General features: G+C 35.1%; 1 pseudogene; it reads right to left on the reverse strand.

The window, feature by feature from the left end:
• Positions 1-530: 530 nt before the first annotated feature.
• Positions 531-20,819, reverse strand: LOC105421756 (3-ketoacyl-CoA synthase 5 pseudogene; annotated as a pseudogene).
• Between the last annotated feature and the right edge of the window lie 1,761 nt (positions 20,820-22,580).

Genomic DNA, 22,580 nt, shown 5'->3' on the forward strand with positions numbered 1-22,580 from the left:
TCCCTAACGTGAGAAATTAAGCGACCTTTCATTTTCTAATCTGGCGAGTTCTGGTTAGGAATAAAAGATGTTTGTAAAAATAGAATGGATGAAAAAATGAATTGAAGGAAAAAGAAAAGAAAGACCACAAAAAACATGTTTTCCCCATAAATGCATTATATAAGGCCTATGCTTTAGCGTTTTATAAGGCCTATGTTTTATGTAAATAAAATAAAGCCTCATCTTAAATCCTCATGCAAAATGTACTTTCGGTAATGAAAATCTCTATGATGGCTCTAAAATCAATTTCCAACATCAACATTGAAATTTAAAATTCAAAAAATAATACAGATCTTGTGAATTTATAAACAATTGTTTTTATGATGAAATGGACGGTCTAGCTAATTTATTACAATAATTATTTTTAGAGCTTGAAATCTTTTTCTTTTTTTTATAACCATAATTTTTAAGTCAAGATGATAGATGTAAACATTTCTTAATATATTTTTTGACAAGCGCACAAGAATGTTATTCAAGATAAACTACCACGATTACAATGATAAAACATAAACAATCAAACGATTGGCATGAACACTATCCTTAGTGAGAGAGTCAGCTCTCACATTAGGCTCCCTATAAACACGGTTTAAACTAACCACCTGATTTCTGTAACAATCCATAACTTGTATCCACTGCTTCCTATAACTCCATGGAGGCTTACTCAATCTCGAACACCAATAAATAACATTAGGGGAGTTCCCTTCAATCACCCACCCCACAAGCATTGTTAGCATAGCAATCCCACAAGGATAGTAAAACGATAAGATTTCCCTACCCGAAGAATCTGAAACGAAACCCCCCAAACCAGCAAGCACAGAATTCCCATAAGAGCTCTCATCAAAATTTAGTTTGATATAACCCCTACTAGGTCGAAGCCAAGTTCTTTTAATAACAGGTCTATGTTTCTTAAAAGCATCAAAGAACTAAGATTTAGGAACGCATCAGTCGTAGATATCCTCAATCCTTCTTTGGTGACAGATTGCCACAACCAAGTTGTCATGCCCCAAGAATTTACAATACTGATATTCTTGAGATGTGACAGTCAAAACATATATACATCTCTTGATAGGACAAATTTGAATTCTTACAAAGTAACAAAAGAAAGTTTAAGCACAACTACAATATCTTCCAGAGTTGATCCTAACGAGCAGTCAAAATGAAACCGTCGTTAACCTGAAAAAAATGATTACCATAATTAGATAAGTTTGGCTACTCAGTAAGTGATCATCATAATCCTAAAAATAATCATGGTTGAAAGATATCAATATTTTCAAAAAGGAGATCTATTAAAAGAAATGCATTAACAGTTTCACTTTCAAAAATGCATAATTAAATATAATCCGAATAATTGAAGTGCATATAACATTTTAACGGCAGTGCATAATTCAAAGGATTTCACAAATTACCCTACTAGCGTCCCAAGTAGGTCACCTAAATACCCCATCAGCTTCTTGATGGGTCCACTTATTCCCTATCGGCATCCCAAATAGGTCCACTTAATCCCTGCAGGTCCACTCATACGTCACCGGCGTACCAGATGAGTCCACTTAATCCTTACCGGCATACCGGATAGGTCTACTTATACCTCACCGGCGAACCGGATGAATCCACTTGCATACTTAAAGTATTTATAAATTTCTTTAAACATTCGAAAGCAGCAATATCATGTACTAAACATATCACTGAAATTATTAATATGAATTTCACTGAAACCATTAATAACAGTCACTTTCAATAACATTTCAAAAATAACTAGTCAAATATTTTGGGCTCAGATTTAGAAAGGTAGCAGTTTGTAAAGATATTCTAGCATAATTGCCAATCTAATATGTATAGAAAAATTCTTATAGAAATTCAAGAATTTGGAATTATCACAATTTATGGGATGTTAATTCGCAAATAAACATTTCACAGACAATGCTATAATCAATTGCAAAAATATCTGTTTTCAAATAATAAGGCAGTCATTTGCACATGAAATTTACAATGTCTAAATATTCAAAAACAATAGAAAGAAATCTCACAATTTTACTAAAAGCAGAAACATCACATTTATTTCTAATAATTTTACAGTATCTAAAATTTTCTAACAATAGACAAGAAAAATAAATAAATTTATTTCTACGAATTTACAGCATTTAAAATTTCTAACATAGATAAAATATCACAATTTTATTAAAAGGATTATTTTTCAAAATAATGAGATCGCTTGCGAATAAAATTTATCATGCCTAAAATTCATGATAACAAGCAGAAGTAATTATTTCATTTCATTTTTTAAAAAAAAGGATTATTTTTCCAGACAATAAAGTCACTTACCTAAAATATTTGAGAGGGAGCTTCCGATAAAAATTCAGCTAAAGAGGGAAAGAGCTCACTGTGTTTCAATTAGAGAAAAAGATCTCAAAAATTTTCTAAGGTAGGAGTCATCGCCTCTCCTATTTAAATTCTTAAGATACCTTATTATATTATTTTATTAAGTTGCACCTCAAACATGAGGTGTAACAATTATATTACACATGAAATGTTTAAAACCCATGTCCATTAAAGGACATGGTAATGAAAGGAAAAAAAAATAACAAAGTGGTGATGGTCCCTAAAGACCATAATACTTATATGGACCATCACACTATAAAGAATTATTTATATATTTATATTTATTATATATATATATATATATATATATATATATATATATATATATATATATATATATATATATATATATATTTATTTATTTTTATTTTTATTTTATTTTTTTGAATGTTTAGGATTGTTACATTCTCCTCCCCTTAAAGAAATTAGTTCTCTAAATTTGTATACCTGATTACTGAGAAAGATAAGGATATTTTTCTCTGATATCGTCTTCTCGTTCCCAAGTCGACTCCTCTCTTGAATGGTACTGCCGTAATATACGGACCAAAGGAGTCTCCTTGTTGCGCAACACTTGTACCCTTCTATCCAGTATCAAAATTGGCTGCTCAATGAAGGATAGGTCCTTCCTAATCGGTAAAGGTTCATATTTCAAGATATGGGATGGGTCGGGCTGATATTTTCGTAGTGATGATACATGGAAGACATTATGGGCATTTGCCAATTCAGGTGGTAAGGCAAGTCTATAAGTGACACCTCCGATTCTTTCCAAGATTTCAAATGGTCCGATGTAACGTGGGCTCAGCTTTTCTTTCTTGCCGAATCTCATAATGCCTTTTATTGGTGAGATTTTTAAGAAAACTCAATCACCATCCTCAAATTCAAGATCTCGCCTTCGGTTATCGGCATAACTCTTTTGCCGACTCTAAGCTGTCCTGAGCCTTTCTCGAATTAATGCTATATTATATGTGGTTACCTGGACAATTTCTGGCCCAAAAGCTTTCTTTCACCAACCTCGTCCCAACAGATGGGTGACCTGCATTTCCTTCCATACAGGGCTTCATATGGTGTCATCTGAATACTGGCCTGGAAGCTATTATTATAAGCAAACTCAATTAGGGGTAAATGATCATCCGGGCTTCCTGTAAAGGTAATGACACAGGCCCTCAGCATATCTTCTAGAGTTTGGATGGTCCTCTTCGATTGTCCATCAGTTTGGGGGTGAAAGGCAGTGCTAAAGGTGAGTCTCGTCCCCATGGCTGAATGTAGCCTAGCCTAAAATTTAGAAGTAAACCGAGTATCCCTGTCTGATACAATACTGATCGGAACTCCATGCAACTGTACTATTTCCTCAATGTACAATTGGCCAGTCGATCCAAAGTGTACGTCGTGCGAATCGACAGAAAATGGGCAGCTTTGATCAGCCGTCCACAATGACCCAAATGCTATCATGTCCTGAATATGTTCTAGGTAAGCCAGAGACAAAATCTATAGAGATGTGCTCCCACTTCCACTTTGGCACGGGTAAAGGCTGCAACAACCCAGCGGGCCTTTGATGCTCAGCTTTTACTTGCTAGCATGTTAGGCACTTAGACACAAATAGTGCTACCTCTTTTTTCATATTATTCTACCAAAAGGTTTTCTTCAGGTCCTGATATATTTTAATACTTTCGGGATGTATCGTACAACGAGAGTGATGTGCTTCTTCCAAGATAGCTTTCTTCACACTCTCATCATTCGGGACACAAACCTGACCTTTGAATCTTAGCAAATCCTCACTGCATATAGATAATTCTTCTATCTTTCCCAGCTTCACCTCTTCTACAATTGTTATAAGCTGATGGTCTTTCTTTTGTGCCGATCGAATCTGTTGGATTAATTGGGGTTCTGCCTTAATGTTGGCAATCATACTTACTACACCATTAATGGACGGAGTCGGATGCCAATCCACTATTTTTTCTAACAATCTCATTTCTTGGATCATTAGATGAGCTAAGACTCCTGTAGATTTTCTACTTAGAGCATCGGCCACAACGTTAGCTTTTCATGAATGATAATAGATTGTACAATTATAATCTTTTAAGAAATCCATCCATCTTATTTGCCGCATATTTAAATCTTTCTGAGAGAAGAGGTATTTCAAGCTCTTATGATTCGTGTATATTTCGAATTGCTCACCATATAGATAATGCCTCCACATTTTCAAAGCGAATACTATTGCAGCCAGCTCCAAGTCATGAATTGAATATTTATTCTCATATTCTTTCAACTATCTGGATGCATATGCCACTACTTTCCCATAGTACATTAATACACAGCCCAAGCCTTTATGTGAAGCATCGCAATAAATCACAAATCCCTCACTCCCCTCAAGAATAGTTAAAATAGGTGTTGAAGTTAATCGACCTTTTAGTTCTTGAAAACTCTCATCACATTCACTTGTCCAACTCGAATTTGACATTTTTCTGTGTCAATCGAGTCAATGGGGTTGCGATTCGAGAAGGATCAACTGATAGACCTTCCTTTGATATGACATGTCTAAAAATGTCAATTGTTCAAGCCAAAATTCACATTTACTAAGTTTAGCATACAATTTCTTTTCTCTTAATATTTGCAATACCATTTCTTACATGATGCTCATGTTCCTTCTGATTCTTGGAATAAATTAAAATATCATCAATGAATACCACAATAAATTTATCCAAAAAAGGCTTAAAGACCCGATTCATCAAATCCATAAATGCAGCCGGTGCATTGGTCAATCCAAAAGGCATGACTAAAAATTCAAAATGGCCTTACCTTGTTCTGAAAGCTGTCTTGGGAACATCTTCACTTTTAATCTTAAGCTGACGGTATCCAGATCTAAGATCAATTTTTTAAAACACTTGTGATCCTTGTAATTGATCAAATAAATCATCAATTCTAGGTAATGGATACTTAGTTTTCACTGTCACTTAGTTCAACTGTCTATAATTGATACACAATCTCATGGTCCCATCTTTCTTTTTAACAAACAATACCGGAGCATCCCAAGGTGACACACTGGGCCTGATAAAACTTTTATCTAATAATTCTTCCAATTGTTGTTTAAGTTCCTTAAGTTATGCAGGTGCTATTCTGTAAGGTGCCTTAGAAATTGGGGCTACCCCTAACAATAATTCAATAGATAATTCAATTTCCCTGTCAGGCTGTAATCTTGGCAATTCTTCAGGGAAAACGTCGAAAATTCTCGGATAACCGGAGTAGTATCCAAATTTATCTCTTCCTTCCTATCTTCTTTGATAGGCAAGAAAGCCTTGACACCCTTTTCGAAGGAGGCGATTAGCTCGAATACAGGAGATTAAATATGATGGGGAGTCTTCTTTGATACCATTGAAGTAAAATATTGGTTGATCCGGAATACTAAAGGTAACCATTTTCTTATAACAATTAATACTTGTATGGTATGCAGAAAACCAATCCATGCTTAAGATTACATCAAAATCTTGAATTTCTAGTAGTATTAAATCAACCAACAGTTCCTTTTCTTCTATCTTCATTACACAGGATTTGTACACTATATTGGTGTCACTTGAATTTCCCATAGGTGTGGTTGCCTCTAGAATGTATTCTAATTGTTTTGGTTCTACCTTTAAGTGGCATGCAAAGTGTGGTGACACAAATGAATGAGTAGATCCAGGATCAATCAATACATGAGCTACTTTTTGGAAGATAATAAGAGTACCTTGGATCACTGATTTTGAGGCCTGAGTATCTTGCTGGGTGCTCGTAAATACTCTTCCCTTCATCTAAGGCTTTTGAGCTATCTCTCCCTGCTTTGGAAGCTGTTGCATCTGTAAGCTATGATACTCTTTAATCTGGTGCCCCAATTTTCCACATTTAAAACAGGCTCTAATATTTCAATAACAAGGGCTCGATCCATGGTATTTCCCACATTTTTTACATGGTTCTATTGGGCTTTGAAGTGGTAAGAGCCTTGGCTTCTTGTTTGCCCTTTCAAGTTGTTGTCGATTAGATGGCGTGGGTCTAACCTGACTTTTCTGATTTTTCATCTTTTGGTAATCTTCGAAATCTTTTTCGACAATTTGGGCTTGATCCACTATTTCAGCATAAGTTCTCAATTTTAAGACTGATATTCTGCTTCTAATAGCTAGTCTGAGACCCCTTTCAAATTTTTTCACCTTTCTTGCCTCATTGTTACTCATATGTGGTGTAAATTTGGCCAATTCAGTAAACTTGGTCTCGTACTGTGTTTACTGTCCGGTTTCCTAGGATTAATTTCAGAAATTTCATTTATTTTTGGTCTCGGATAAAATATGGGAAATACTTTTCATTAAATGCCTCTGGAAATACTTCACAAGTCAAGGGTTTATTTTCTTTAACCAATACTCCTTTTGTCGTTCGCCACCAATGTTGAGCTTCACCTTCGAACATAAAAACTGCCAAGGCCACCTTCCTGTCATCAGAACATTCCATTACCTCAAATATTTTCTCTAATTGCATAATCCATCCCTCGGCTTCCAGTGGATTTACAGCACTCTTAAAAGAAGGTAGGTTCAATTTTTTATATTGTTCGATATTACTCCCACCATTTCCCAAAGCCTTGGTGAATTATTGTTTTCCATCTGACGTTGCATTAGAGCAACCATATTTTCCAAGGCTTTGTGAATTCCTTCCATATTAGCTTCAGTTACTCTGGATATTGATTATGTCTCGGTCTGTACACAATATAAATGCGATTTTAAGTACATTCTTTTTAAATTTCCAAAGAATCTTAAACCTATTGCTTATACCATAATTGTCACGCCCCAAGAATTTACAATATTGATATTCCTGAGATGTGACAGTCAAAACATATATACATCTCTTGACATGACAAATTTACAGTGATGAATTCTTACAAAGTAACAAAAGAAAGTTTAAACATAACTACAATATCTTCCAGAGTTGATCCTGACGAGCAGTCAAAATGAAACCGCAGTTATCCTAAAAAAATGTTTACCATAATTTGATGAGTTTGGTTACTCAGTAAGTGATCATCATAATCCTAAAAATAATCAGGGTTGAAAGAGATCAATATTTTCAAAAAAAAGATCTATTAACAGAAATGCATTAACAGTTTCACTTTCAAAAATGCATAATTAATTATAATCCGAATAATTGAAATGCATATAACATTTTAACGGCAGTGCATAATTCAAAGGATTTCACAAATTACCCTATTGACGTCCCAAGTAAGTGACCTATATACCCCATCAGCATCCTGATGGGTCCACTTAATCCCTATCGACGTCCCAGATAGGTCCACGTAATACCTGCAGGTCTACTTATACCTCACCGGCGTACTAGATGAGTCCACTTAATCCCTACCGGCGTACCGGATAGGTCCACTTATACCTCACCGGCGAACCGGATGAGTCCACTTGTTACTTAAAGTATTTATAAATTTCTTTAAACATTCGAAAGCAGCAATATCATGTACTCAACATATCATTGAAATTATTAATATGAATTTCACTGAAACCATTAATAACAGTCACTTTCAATAACATTTCAAAAATAACTAGTCAAATATTTTGGGCTCAGATTTAGAAAGGTAGCAGTTCGTAAAGATATTCTAGCATAATTGCCAATCTAATATATATAGAAAAACTCTTATAGAAATTCAAGAATACGAAATTATCACAATTTATGGGATGTCAATTCGTAAATAAACATTTCACAGACAATGCTATAATCAATTGCAAAAATATCAGTTTTCAAATAATAAGGCAGCCATTTGCACATGAAATTTACAATGTCTAAATATTCAAAAACAATAGAAAGGAATCTCACAATTTTACTAAAAGCAGAAATATCACATTTATTTTTAATAATTTTACAGTATCTAAAATTTTCTAACAATGGACAAGAAAAATAAATAATTTATTTCTAAGAATTTACAGCATTTAAAATTTCTAACATAGATAAAATATCACAATTTTATTAAAAAGATTATTTTTCAAAATAATGAGATCGCTTGCGCATAAAATTTATCGTACCTAAAATTCATGATAATAAGCAGAAGTAATTATTTCATTTCATATTTAAAAAGAACGGATTATTTTTCAAGATAATAAATTCACTTACCTAAAATATTTGAGAGGGAGCTTCCGATAAAAATTTGGCTAAAGAGCAAAAGAGCTCACTGCTTTTCGACTAGAAAGAGAAAGATCTCAAAAATTTTTTAGGGTGGGAGTCCTCGCCTCTCCTATTTAAATTCTTAAGATACCTTATTATATTATTTTATTAAGTTGCACCTCATACATGAGGTGTAACAATTATATTACACATGAAACATTTAAAGCCCGTCCACTAAAGGACATGGTAATGAACGGAAAAAAAAATTAACAAAGTAGTGATGGTCCCTAAGGACCATAATACTTATATGGACCATCACACTATAAAAAATTATTTATTTATTTATATTTATTTTATATATATATATATATATATATATATTTTTTTTAAAATTTTTTTTTTTTTAAAATTTAGAATTGTTATACAAGCAATTACCCTCAGATATCCATCTATTCCTTTCAAGCAAAACCTCGCACACAATCGAGGCTTGAAAGAACTGCAAATCGTTACTCTTACCTTTGGCAAAAAAGGAAGAGATAGATAATCAATAATTTGAGTTGTTGGCCAGGTAGAGGTAATGGAATACCTATCAAAGGAAAAGCCGACCTCCATAATTCAGACCAGAATTACAATGTAAAAATAAATGGTCACCAGTCTCGTCATCCTCTTTGCATAAAATGTGGTAATTCACAAGAATCTTCCCCCTCTTCCTCAAATTATCCACTATAAGTACTTTTTTTTGTGACAGAGTCCACATGAAGATCTGAATCTTATGTAGTATGGACCACTTCCAACCTCCAAATGGATTTTAGATAAGGTAGTTCCCATCTAACTCTATCGTGATATAACAAAAAATAGACAAATCTTACTGAGAACATACCATCATTCGTAAGCTCCCAAATCACGTGAAATATAAGTTGTGAATAAGTCCCTCATAAGATCACATAATTGTACCAGAATACTGTTAGGCACCCTGTAATAGCTAATTCGTATGTCCCATATAACTTTAACAGCACAAACATCATAAGAATCTACCAATGTCAAAGAATGGTTAGTTGATTTTTAAAACTTTCTCTATATTAAACCTTTAAAATATTAGACCCCAATCATTTGTGATTCCAGAACTCTACCGAAGGACCCTTCCCAACCTCCCACCATACATTTCTCACAACCACCTCCTTTTGAGCATATATACCTTTCTAAAGTTGAGACCTTGTGTTACGTGCGCCACCTCTCCCAATAAAACCACCCTGATCTACTCCATATTTAGCCACCAACACCTCCTTCCATAACTGATCTTCTCCCAACGTAGACTTCCATCACCACTTCGCAAGTAAAGCTTAGGGGTACATACCTTATCCCATCCTACCAAATGATATTTACGATTACCATCAAGAGAACCCCAAATGAAGTTCTGCATAAGACGTTCTATTTCTTTAATCACATTTGTAAGCACATGCAATAAGGATAATAAGTAAACTCACATATTTGATAGAGTCGATTTAATCAAAGTCACTCGGCCTCCTGGGAAAAGGAATTTGGATGTTTAAAAATCCAATTTAGTATAAACTCTCTTGAGCACAGTGTCCCAAACTGCTCTATTAAGTCTAGAGTCAGATATGGGGATCCCAATATATGGAATAGGGAAGTGACCCACCACATACCCAAAATTTGCGGCCAAAAGATCTACAATGGGCCCATCACACCCAACCCCTACTAACAAAGTTTTAGTAAAGTTATCTTTGCATCTCAAGGTAACTTTACAACACCTTAGAAAAAGAGAGAGGGTCATAACTTGCTACAAACTAGTATCGCAAAAAATCAGCATATCAACCGCATATTGGAGATGTGAAAGATTTTTTAAGTACTAGTTGTTATTTTTTATGAGTTATAAAGTGAGGTTTTTACGGGAAAAAAAAAAAAATACAATAATGCACGCAAAAAGAAAAGACAAAAATTACAAAAGACATGTTTTCCCATAAATGGATTATAAAATAAAAGGAAAAAGTACAAATATACCCCTGGTTTTCAGACATTACCGTCGATATGCCATTGGTTTGGAACTTTAATTCCGTAACAGGCGCCCTATTTTGGGGTATGACTTCCTGAGCCTAAAGCGTGTGAAATACACGATCTGCATACCCTTAACAAATATTAAAGGAATGGTATCTTGACGCTTAAAAGGTGCACAAGGACTTTGAATGGTTCATATTGAACCAATCTCATTCAACGGCTAAAAATAAATTTCGTTTTTTATTTTTTAATTTATTTAATAAGGAAAACGGAATAAAAATAATAAAAAAAATTCTGATTAACATAAATCTAGGTGTATTTTGGTTAATGCTTATTTAAAATATTTATAATCATTTTTTTATGAAAATAAATCTATTCCCTAAAATTTAGATAAATATTTTATTGAAATAAAAATAAAGTGTGAAAGTAAATTTTGGCAGTTAGATGTGGCCAAATCCCAACTATTGCAAGTCCCCGTATCCACATGATATGGATTGGATATTTTTCCTGTTGAAATCATGGGACTCTATCTCTCTCTCTTTTCCCGGACGTTAACGATTTCTTTCGTTGATAGAAGGAATGAAGCCACATAAGTAAAATTATAAATAAATAGAGGAAGAAATAGAAAGCAAAAACTCGTTTTTTTCAATAAAGAGAAGCCCAGACTCTCAAAATACACCATAACTCCAACCTCGAAGACCCTGTACCATCAACTACCTAAAGAACATATGAAGCAAATTCCAAAGGCTTCATCCTCTCCGACCACCTCAACCCAACCTCACCATCACTCTTATCAAGCAACAACCCTTCAACAATCACATTACAAGCTGGGGTTGGAGTGACACAACTTGCTCTGACGGTATCCATTAAAGAATTCACAACAACATGGCAGCATACGAGTAGGTTCCGCTACATAATCAATGACCAAATAGTGTTGATAATAGGGCAAAAGAGAAGTGGTAGGGACACGCCAAGGAGAGACCCCCGAAAGGTACAACAACTGTCACATTAGAGCTTGTGAAGACCCACAACTAGGTCGGCCCCATCTTAAGTATTAACCTAAAGTAACCAAATATAAAGAATTTTTTGGCCCTTCAAAAAAACCCTAACACCCCAGAGGCTCCACAACATAGTACCAACCCCCAAAAGGAAAGGTAAACCCCATTTTAAGGGTTAATCTTCCTAGGGGAAATGAGAGATGAGGAAAGAGAGTGTTATTAAACATAACTGGCTTAAGATAGCTTTACACTTAGGAACATCAATCTCTGTCTCCACATTACTTGCTTCCAAATTCATACACAAAAACCTTTACTCAAAAACCTTGGTGGGAGAGAATGACATTACTTTTATTTAAATTTAGACATAGAAGATAGAACCTTGTTCCTTTATCTTCATTTATACAAGTTGAATTACATGGTTGAATTACATGCGTTGCATGTATGCAATTACTTGTAGAAGATTAACTAAATATTTAATGATTAAAGAAATTTATTAATAAAAATTTTGATAAATCACAAATCATCTCTCAGATAATAAATTTTTTTTAACTACTTATCATTTTGATGAAAATAAATTTTACTAAAACCTTGGTTTCCCAAAATCCTGTTTTAAGAAATTCTTTCTTTCTCTACTCTTCCAAAGCTTCTATAAAAATTTCTCTCTCCTAAAATCTCTCATTCTCTATCTCTTGTGCATGCTCTCTCTCTCCTTCTCAAATTTTCTGACAATGTTGAGATCTCACTCATGTACGCACTCGTATTTTCTTTGCCTCTCTCTCATTAAGATATATAAATAATATGGAGATATAGAAACAATATTGGGATCTCTTTTGTGTATATTCATATTCTCTCTCTCTTTCAAATTTAGTTATCCTAAAATAAGTGCTTATTCTATCTCTCTTCTCTAAATTTAAGAATATGTCCTACAATCTCTATAAAATTAAGATCCCTTTTTTTTTTCATGACACAACTCCACCCCAACTCAGGCTTTATAATATAGAAACACTTGCAACAACGTTTGTTGGAGGTTCGTGAGGCTTCCGATTTTTTGGAATGATTTCGCTTGTTGGCCAATGTTACAGTTCCAGCAAGGGGCCAAAAGCATGTTCCCAAAGCAATGGTTCGTGACCAAGGAAAGCAAGTTTTAAGGCGAGGGACACAAATAGAAAACAAAATCCTTGAATGTTTGAGCGTTGCAAAAAAAAAGGTGACAAATAGGCAACAAAATCCCTTCGGTGTTAAAGAAGGCAAACTTAAGCTTGGTGACGGTGCTTGCATCAAGGAAATAAAATAGGAAAAATGAATCCTTTAGGTGTTTGTTGCGGTCGGGTGGTTGGAGATGACAGATATGAATCCTTTTGCATCGTACAAAACCATGATAGAAAAAAAATAAAAGACTACGAGAAAAAAAAAAAAACAAGTCCTGTTTGATCAAGGAGACTACGCATGCAAAATAAAGCAAAAAATGATAGAGAAATAGGGACCGCTTCAATGCAATCCGCCCATGGCCCGTCTGTCTCGACTTTGATGCTTCTGTTGCACTTCCAAACCGCACTATTGCATTTAAACCCACTCCCAAACATAATTTGCCAAACCCTATCTCCTTTTTTCATCCGCCCTTTAGCCTCAATGTAACTCATCTCATACCACAAACTACTCGATGATGTGTTCCCAAACCTATGAAGTGTCATCCTCGATGCCTCAACATGTTCAGGAGACAACTGTAAATTCTATTCCAGTTCATCGATCACTGCTTTCCCTCCAGCGTGTATGCAGAAATGTTCAAAAGCGTTTTTAAAATCAGGAATATAAGGCTTCAACTTCAGGTTAAGTATCTTTTGAGCAATTAGAGAGAGAAGGAAGAGCAGTTGTTCAGAAACCGGCAAAACGATGGGTCCCATAGTCATGATATTCGATTTGAGGGCTTCACCTGCCATAACCATGAGATCTTTGGAGACAGATATGCCGACCATTCCTTGGGTGTCCTCCTCCTGGAAAACACAGCGGTAGGCTCTATCATCAGCACCACGGTGGGTGCGCACAACATGCACCAAACGGTACTTTGCATGGTGGCTCTCGCTGCCACGGTTCGAGAGCAGCAGGGTGGCATCCCCCATCTAGAAGAGACATTTTGGGAGGAGCATGGACCGCTGGTTGCCGGAGTACCAGTTTGGGAAGATTATCTCTGTGCTCACCACCACTGCATACGCATTTGCATGCACCGGAATAAACACCATATTATAACGGCCTGCACCATAAAGGGATGGATACGAATTTTGAGTAATTTAGCCCAAAGAAAAAAGGGAAACTGAAGTTTTATCCATTATATTTACCATTTTTATAGGATTACCTCGAAGTTTGTGTTATTATACTTATGTTTTTTTTTTATCATCTTCACAATATTTTAGAAGATCGGAAATGCCCATTTTCAGTTTTTCAAATTCACAATATTTTAGAAGATGGAAAATGCCCATTTTCAGTTTTTTAAATCTAAAATGAGACTGAATTCAATCTTTTAAAACAGAAATGTTCAAAAGTAATTTACATACAAGCCTTAAAATTTTAGGTAAAGTACAAAATGCTCCGTTTATATGCAGAAATCATAAAGCAAGTCAGTCAACCCATTTTTTTTTATTTTTTTCGAAATTAGCTTTTGGTCCACCCAAATTTTAATTTTTTAAAATTTGTTTATTAGCTTTTTTGTTAGTAGGGAAGTGCCCCAAGCTTTAAGGCACTGCCTACTAATGAAAAGATAAACAAAAAAAAAAAAATTTCAAAATTCAGGTGGATCGAAGAGCAATTTTAAAAAAATAAGGCACTGCCTACTAATGAAAAAATAAACAAAAAAAAAAAAAATTCAAAATTCAGGTGGATCGAAGAGCAATTTTAAAAAAATAAGGCACTGCCTACTAATGAAAAAATAAACAAAAAAAAAAAATTTCAAAATTCAGGTGGATCGAAGAGCAATTTAAAAAAAATAAGGCACTACCTACTAATGAAAAAATAAACAAAAAAAAAAAAAATTCAAAATTCAGGTGGATCGAAGAGCAATTTAAAAAAAATAAAAAAGAAGTCGGTTGAACGTTGGACATATAATTGGAACATTTCGTATTTTAGCTAAAATTTTAAGGTTGGTATGTAAATCACTCATTGTTTTCCTTTGGGCTAGATTACTCAAATTCTTGTCCCTGCCCTTGATGACGCAGGGCGTTGTAACAAAATTTTAAAACCTGTTGATATTTATTCAGGTGCATGCAAATGCGTATGCAGTGGTGGTGAGCAGGGAGATCTTCATCCTCCACTGGTACACCGGCAACTAGCAGTCCAGGCTTCTACCAAACTGTCTCTTCCGGATGGGGGGTGCAGCCCTCATGCTCTCAAACCGCCGCAGCAAGGGTCACCGCGCAAAGTACCGTTTGGAGCATGTTGTGCGCACCAACTGTGGCACTGATGATCACGCCTACGGCTGTGTTTTCCAGGAGGAGGATGTCGAACGAAATTTGGGCATCTCCCGAATTGGTCGAAAGATATTTAAGCTGAAGTGGAAGCCTTATATTCCTGATTTTAAACAAGCTTTTGAGCATTTCTGCATACACGCTGGAGGGAGAGCGGTGGTCGATGCACTGGAAAAGAATTTGCAGTTGTCTCCTGAGCATGTTGAGGCATCAAGGATGACGCTTCATAGGTTTGGAAACACATCATCGAATAGTTTGTGGCATGAGATGAGTTACATTGAGGCTAAAGGGAGGATGAAAAGAGGCGATAGGGTTTGGGAAATTGGGTTTAAATGCAATAGTGCAGTTTGGAAGTGCAACAGAAGCAACAAAGCGGAGGCCATGGGCAGATTGTATCGACCAGTATCCCCTCAATATCCCGGATGTTTTCAAGCTCCACTAGTTTATCCCGTCAATGTCCTCGAGGTTCTCAAGCTCCACTAGTTATAGAAAGAGTATATCGTGGATATGCTTTATATGATTGACAATTTATATAGAAATGCACAGATGTGAGTGTTAAAAATGTGAAAAAAAAAAAAAAACATATGGACGGTTAACCGTTATAGCAGCGAGAGAGATTGAGTTTCCAATTTTGTAAGATTACATTTATTTTCAAAGTGCTAAAACATTGGAAAATCACAAAAATTCCTATCAATAATATACTGGTATACCTTTCATGGATGATGAACGTATATGTTTTGTCATTTTCTCTCTCACATCACTATTTTTTTTATTGCAAATTTTATATGGTATAAAAGGAGGCCGATCTACTCGTAGCGATCCATCGGTTGGTTAGCGGGGGCTGCTTAACCCATAGTTTTTGTCTCTTCTGTTCCAATTAATACTTCTCTGTCCCTGTATTTAATTTGTGTCCGCCATTAAAAATCCTCTCTCTCTACATGAAAAAAAAGTTGCCCGTCTTCCCTCGCTCCCTCTCAATTTCTTCCCTTGATCTACACTCTTGTACGTTTACTTTTGTCGCCCCTGTCCGCATCGGTCCACAAGATTTTAAAAAAATGACAAATTTGGGTAGAGATTTTTTTTTTTTTTTTACAAATGAATGAAAAACATAATAAAATAAGACAACAATATTTTCCAATTGAGGTAAAAAAACTTGTATTTTTTTCTGAATATTTTTTCCATTGACATCCTTTCCTATTTTATTTCCTTGATGCAAGCACCGTCACCAAGCTTAAGTTTGCCTTTCTTTAAAACACGTAAAGGACTTTGTTGTCTATTTGTCTCCTTTTTTTTGCTATGCTCAAACATTCAAGGATTTTGTTTTCTATTTGTCTCCCTAACCTTAAAACATTGCGAACTTGCTTTCCTTGGTCATGAACCATTGCTTTGGGAACAGGCTTTTGGCCCGTGGCTGGAACTACAACACCGGCCCACAAGCAAATCACTCCAGAAAACAAAAAATCCTCACAAACCTCCAGCAAGTGTTGTTGCAAGTGTTGGGCCCAGTCCAACACATCACCTGCCTTGCCCTGGTTCATACTCGAGCACTAAGAATATCCGACTGCAACTTCGATTGGGTCATACTCAGGCACTAAGAATATCCGACTGCAACTCCGATTGCCTTTGGTCTTTGGTTGGTTCAGATTGAGGCATCATCTATAAATCTTTTGTTGCTACTAATTAGGTCAAGCTTGCGGTTTCCTTTATCTCCTAGTAATGGCAGATCCAGAACTTAACTCTGGCATGAAACTTACTATTATCCTTTTGAATGGTTTAATTAACTTGCTTGGTAGAAAGCTGTTTCTTGTTCTCTTTCTGGGAAATTTAACTGTAGCATGAAATTTATTATTGTCTTTTTGAATGGCTGAAAATCAGAGGCATTATTTTACTTTTTTCTTTTCATTTTATAATGCATTTATGGAACTGGGTTTCAAGGTTTGGAGATAATGTATTTTGTAATATATTTTTCAACCAATTTTCAATATTTTCAAGTTTCAAAGATCTGTCGATCTACACTAATTTTGAAGCTTTAAAGTTTATAAATAAAACTGAAAATATATTTTTAGGCTATCACAAAGATTTTCAGTATTGAAACCACATTTCTCAACACTATTCAAATAGTGTTTAATTTGGTTGTTTAGAGCCTAGGCTCTATACAAAAGGCACCCCAATAAGTAAAGCCTCGTTTTATAACTCATCAAAAATTACACTTCAAGTATCAAAAAAATTTTACATTGATCGGGGTTGGGTTCTTGAGATTCTTGAAGCTCATCAAATCTTCGTAGTGAATTTGGTTAGGTTTTCTTTTACTCTACGACATTAGTTTCTCTGTGAGGAGAACTCTGCATTTCTTGGTTGTAACTATTACATCCGGCTTGGGTTTGATGGTTGGAGAAGTTAGTTTTTAGGGTTATGAGGATTGAGTTTGAAATGGATAGCAGGAAAGCAAGGTGGACGATCTCTCAGAAGTTTCTTTTTAGCCATTGAAGTTTCAACAAGAATGGCCGTCGGAGTCTCTGTATCCCATCTCCGTGGCTCCAATAGTTTATCCGTTCATTGTTTCTTCGGGACGGACCTTTGAGAGGAGATGCATCGAGGCTTACAAGGAAATGGGAGCCATGGCCATGATCTCCACCCAATTAGACATTTCAGCCCTAATCCCTAATCTTGCCCTCAAAATTGCCCTTTCCAACTGGTGTGATGAATGGGGCTTGAAGAAGCCTAGTACCCCTGATCCCAAAAAGTGCCAAGATGGGGTAGAGGGTAATTCGACGAATCAACAAAATAGACATCCAAACATATTACCAACATAATAAAATAAGCTGAGAATGTTTTCCAATTGAGGTGGAAAAAACTCGTATGTTTTTCGTCGTGAATATTTTTTTCTTTGACATCCAAATTGGCCTTAAAAAGCTCTAAAATATGATTATTGTAATAAATTATTTAGACCATCCATTTCACCCTAAAAACAAGTGTTTATAGATCCGCAAGATCCGTACAATTTTTTGGGTTTTAAATTTCATTGTCAATATTGAAAATTGATTTTAGAGTGAAGATTTCTATTGCCGAAAGTGTACTTTGGATTTAAGATGAGGGTTTATTTTGTTTTCAAAAAGCTTAGGCTTTATAGAAACCTCATCTTTTATTTTATAATGCAATTTTGGGAAAACGTGCTTTTTGTGGTCTTTGTCTTTTCTTTTTCCTTCAATTAATGTTTTCATTTATTATATTGATTCAATTAATTTTTCCATTTATTCTATTGACTTTTTACAAACGTTGTTTATTCCTAACCAGAACTTGCCAAATTAGAAAATGAAAGGTCGAACATATAAAGGATAAGGTTTCTTCGAAATTTTCTTTGAATCTCGCATAATTAACCAAAACAAAAGGGAAGGCTTTCTATATGACCCATCCACATATATGCCATATGTGATCCCTAGTCTCAGCCATCAGATCTAGATAGATGGCTAAGATGGGTTGAGTAACAATGTCACAAATTAGCTTTGAACCGTCAGATCATGATCGGATGGCTCAGAAATTTTTATTTTTTATTTTTATTCTATAAATCGTTTTAAAGCAAAATTTGAGTTATGTATGGATCTAACAAGGATACACACGATAAAAATAATCATAAAATACTTTTTATGATGAAAATTTACCAAAATACCCCAAAAAATAATAGAGGCATTTTGGTTATTTATTTTTTATTTTTCCAAAATTTGCCCTAATTTTGTGATGGGACTGCAAAAATTTCATCCAAAAATATTTTGTAAAAAAATGAATAAAACAATATTTGGCATGACATTGGGTTTGAACAATCATAGCCATTCGATTCATAGATCGAACTGTTAAAAAGTGAGGCCACATATAACTGGGGCCACAAAACATTTCTCAAAAAGAAAACACTTGCCCCGCCATCCAAATCAACGGCCTATTCGATTTTTATCTTTGCATAATCGACGGTTTCAAATTAAATACACAAGAGTACATGTATCTATAAATCCCATCACCATTCCCCATCATTCGCCTAACATCGAATAGAAAAGCTGAGCAACCAGTTTTCGGTTCTAATACGAGCCTTCATTTATGTACAACATCAGCCTCATCTATTACCCCAAACCCCCTCCCCTTCCCTTTTAAAAGCGAACCCCTCTTTGCTCCCTTCTACCAAAAACGAATCACAAGAAAAACAGAAAACCCGAGTTCTCGGGCACAATCGCCAGAGAAATTCATAAACCGAATTCCTCTCTCTTAAACTGGAGACCAACACCATAATCTTTATGTGAAAACGAGTCTCTCTCTCCCTCTCTTTTTGAAAAATGGATAAAGTGCCCATTGCTTCTGAAAAGGATTGACCTTAACTCTCTGCATATTCCTATATAAGATTTGCATAGTTGATGACCTGTGTTTCAAAATGAAATGGGAAGACTGAAATTCTAACAGAACTTTGATGCATATGCTACAGCGTGCATTCCTTGTTGGTGATTACACATACATATCTCCTGTTTCTTCTAATGCCTTGCCATATTTGTTCTTAAGCATGTGCTCAGCATGGTACATGAGACTGCAGAAGAAAGGTTGATACAGCATGCTTGAAGCCTCTGGTTTAATGCCCAATCTCGGCATCAATTCATATGAAAACTCACCGTATTTTTCTTCTTATTAAGTACAAAAATAATTTAGAATCCTCTCCACTGCTAGCCCTAATGGAAATATACATTTCGAGCTCCATTTTCACAGTTCTTCCTTCTTTAGTTTCAGTATTCCTAGAGCCATTCTCCCTTTTTATCATGCAATGTGTTGCCATTTTTTCGGTACTTTTTCCTTTTCTGAAAATTTGTTAAAATTTGGTTGGTCCAGGCTATGTGATTCCACAGCAAAGTTTCATCAGCTACCTTGCATGGAAAGAGGAAACTGAAGTTAGGGTATGCGCTCTCTCTCTAACCCAACTCTTTCTCTCACTCTATAGCCTCTCTTTCTCTCTCTCGTGTGAAAATTTTAAAAAATAATTCTATGTAACCGAATTGCTTCTGTGATTGTAGAACAATTGACGTATTTGTAGTTATTTTTCTTTACCAACCTACCTAAGTAAAGAGAAGTTCATATTCTTGGGATTTTAGAAGAACCATGCCTGCAATAAATGCCGAGCTAGATAGGGCTGGTATCGCATCCCATTCAAGAGAGGTTGAGGATCTTGATGTTGCCCCTCATCTTATACTTGTTGGCCACCAAGTCTGAGAGGTAAGGAGTCAGCGAAAACAGGCTGCAATTCACTATCAAGATATCAACATCTTGAGGCTTGATCCCCATGCGCATCACAGCAGAGAAGATAATAAGCTCAGCCTCAGCTCGAGCATCATCTATGGTCGGGTCTGGCGGTATGTAATGGAGAGCGGGAGACACGCAGGTCCTTTCCCCCAAACCAGAGCGCTCCAGAATTTGAACCTGAAATTCTACACTTTTCTGGATCAAAGTCTAACATGCTCTATAAAGAGAGTGCTTGGTACTCTGCCAGGGTCTGGTAGGTTACAACATGTGTAATCAACCAAGTAAATGGGGCGAGGCTTGGAGATAAAGTAGAGACTCGCCATGAAACGATGAAGAGAGAGGAACACAGTATTTGGACGACGCCTAAGTGGAGAGAGTGGCACTGGCGAAGGATCTCTTCCGGACGCATGCGTAAAAGCTGAACAGCAGCTGTTGCCATTATAGGGACTAAGAGAAAGGTGAGAAGGTGGTTTACAAGGTACTGGTAACCAAGTTTCACATATTTTAGCATCTGGAAATTAGGCATGTTTTGAGAGGTTTGCATCCCTTTGTGTTTGTGGGATTCTCCCTGGTTTTTTGGGCGATTATGCTGGAGAAGTCTGGTTTTTCTTTATAAGTAGGCAAAGGGGGCTTGGGTTTCAAAGGGGGAGGGGGTTATTAGGCAGATGTGGGACATAAATGAAGGCAGGTGGGGGTTTTTGGAAGAATACGATGGGAAATGATGATGAGATTTATTGATTCACATGTTGTTGTGTGAAAACCGTCGATTATGCAAAGATAAAAATCGAAGGTTAGCAGAATGATGATGTGATTTATAGAGACACATATTGTTGTGTATCTACTTTGTAAACCGTCGATGACACAGATAAAAATCCAATAGGCTGTTGATTTAGATAGCCCGTCAAGGATTTGTTTTTTTTTTGTTTGTTAATTTTAGGAGATACAAAAAAAAAAAAGGGCAAATTGGTAAGAAATTTGTTTTAGAAACCTTGTCCCTTATATATTCAACTCAAGCGACCTGTCATTTTCTAATCTGGCAAGTGGAAAAAAATTTCTGGTTAGGAATAAAGAACGTTTTTAAAAAAGTCAATTGAATATATGAAAAAGATTAATTGAAGGAAAAAGAAAAGACAGATAACACTAAAAAAGGATGTTTTTCCACCATAAATGTATTATAAATTAAGGGATGAGGTTTCTCTAAGCCCTAGGCTCCATGAAAACAAAATAAAGCCTCATTTCAAATCGTAGTCCAAAATGCACTTTCGGCAATAGAAATCTCTATGATGGCTCTAAAATCATTTTGCAAATATTGAAATTTGAAACTCAAAAAATAGTATAGATCTTGCGGATCTATTAACACTTATTTTAAGGGTAAAATAGACAGTCTAGATAATTTGTCATAATAATCATAATTTTAGATTTGAAATCCTATATTTTTTTACAACCATAAAGTTCAAGCCAAGATGATCGATATAAAAAGTTTTAATACTTGAATTGTAATTTTTGATGAATTATAAAGTAAGGCTCTATTTATTTTGATATAGCTATAGCCCTATCAAAAGGGAAAAAATGAAAAAAGAAAAGACAAAAAACACAAAAAACATATTTTCCCATAAATGCATTATAAAATGAGAAAATGACCTTTACCCCCCTTTGGGTTCATTAAAGTCCCTTGTACCCTCTTATTTTAAAGTTTTGGGACCGTTAACCCCCTAATTGTGATTTTTTTTTTTTTTTACAAATTCAATATTTTTATTTTACAAAATCTTCCTTTCTTTTTCTCTTCCATTGCCTAAAATCAATCTTACCTCCGTGGATCCCACTCTATAAATTTAGACATGAAAAAAAATGAATTTTTCTTTAACATTATGACTTATTTTATAATTATATTAATTTCATTTGAACTTGAAAATGATTAATTATAATAATTATAAATTATTGTCATCAATAAAATTTATATATCAAGTCACAAAAAAAAATGGATGGCTAATGTATGGGTTTGACATTTTGTAAAGCAAAAAATCTAAATTCATAAAAAAAATAAAAAAAAATATAATTAAAAAGCTACTCCCAAAATTTAAAACAGAGTGCAAATGATTTTTGTTAACCCAGGAGTAATAGGAATGAAAGTTTCATGGAGGGGTACAAAGAATAAAAATGCCCCTGGTTTTCAGACATTACCGTCCATATTCTACGGCTTTGAAAATTTAATTACGAAATAGGCCTCCCGATTTGGGGTAGCCTAAAGCTTGTGAAATACGCGATTTGGATACCCTCAACAACTATTTGAGGGTTGGTATCTAGACGCTTAACA

The sequence above is a fragment of the Amborella trichopoda genome, chromosome 13 (assembly GCF_054954075.1).
Source record: "Amborella trichopoda isolate Santa Cruz 75 chromosome 13, AtrichopodaSantaCruz75HAP2 v2.0, whole genome shotgun sequence".
Taxonomy (NCBI): Eukaryota; Viridiplantae; Streptophyta; class Magnoliopsida; order Amborellales; family Amborellaceae; genus Amborella; species Amborella trichopoda.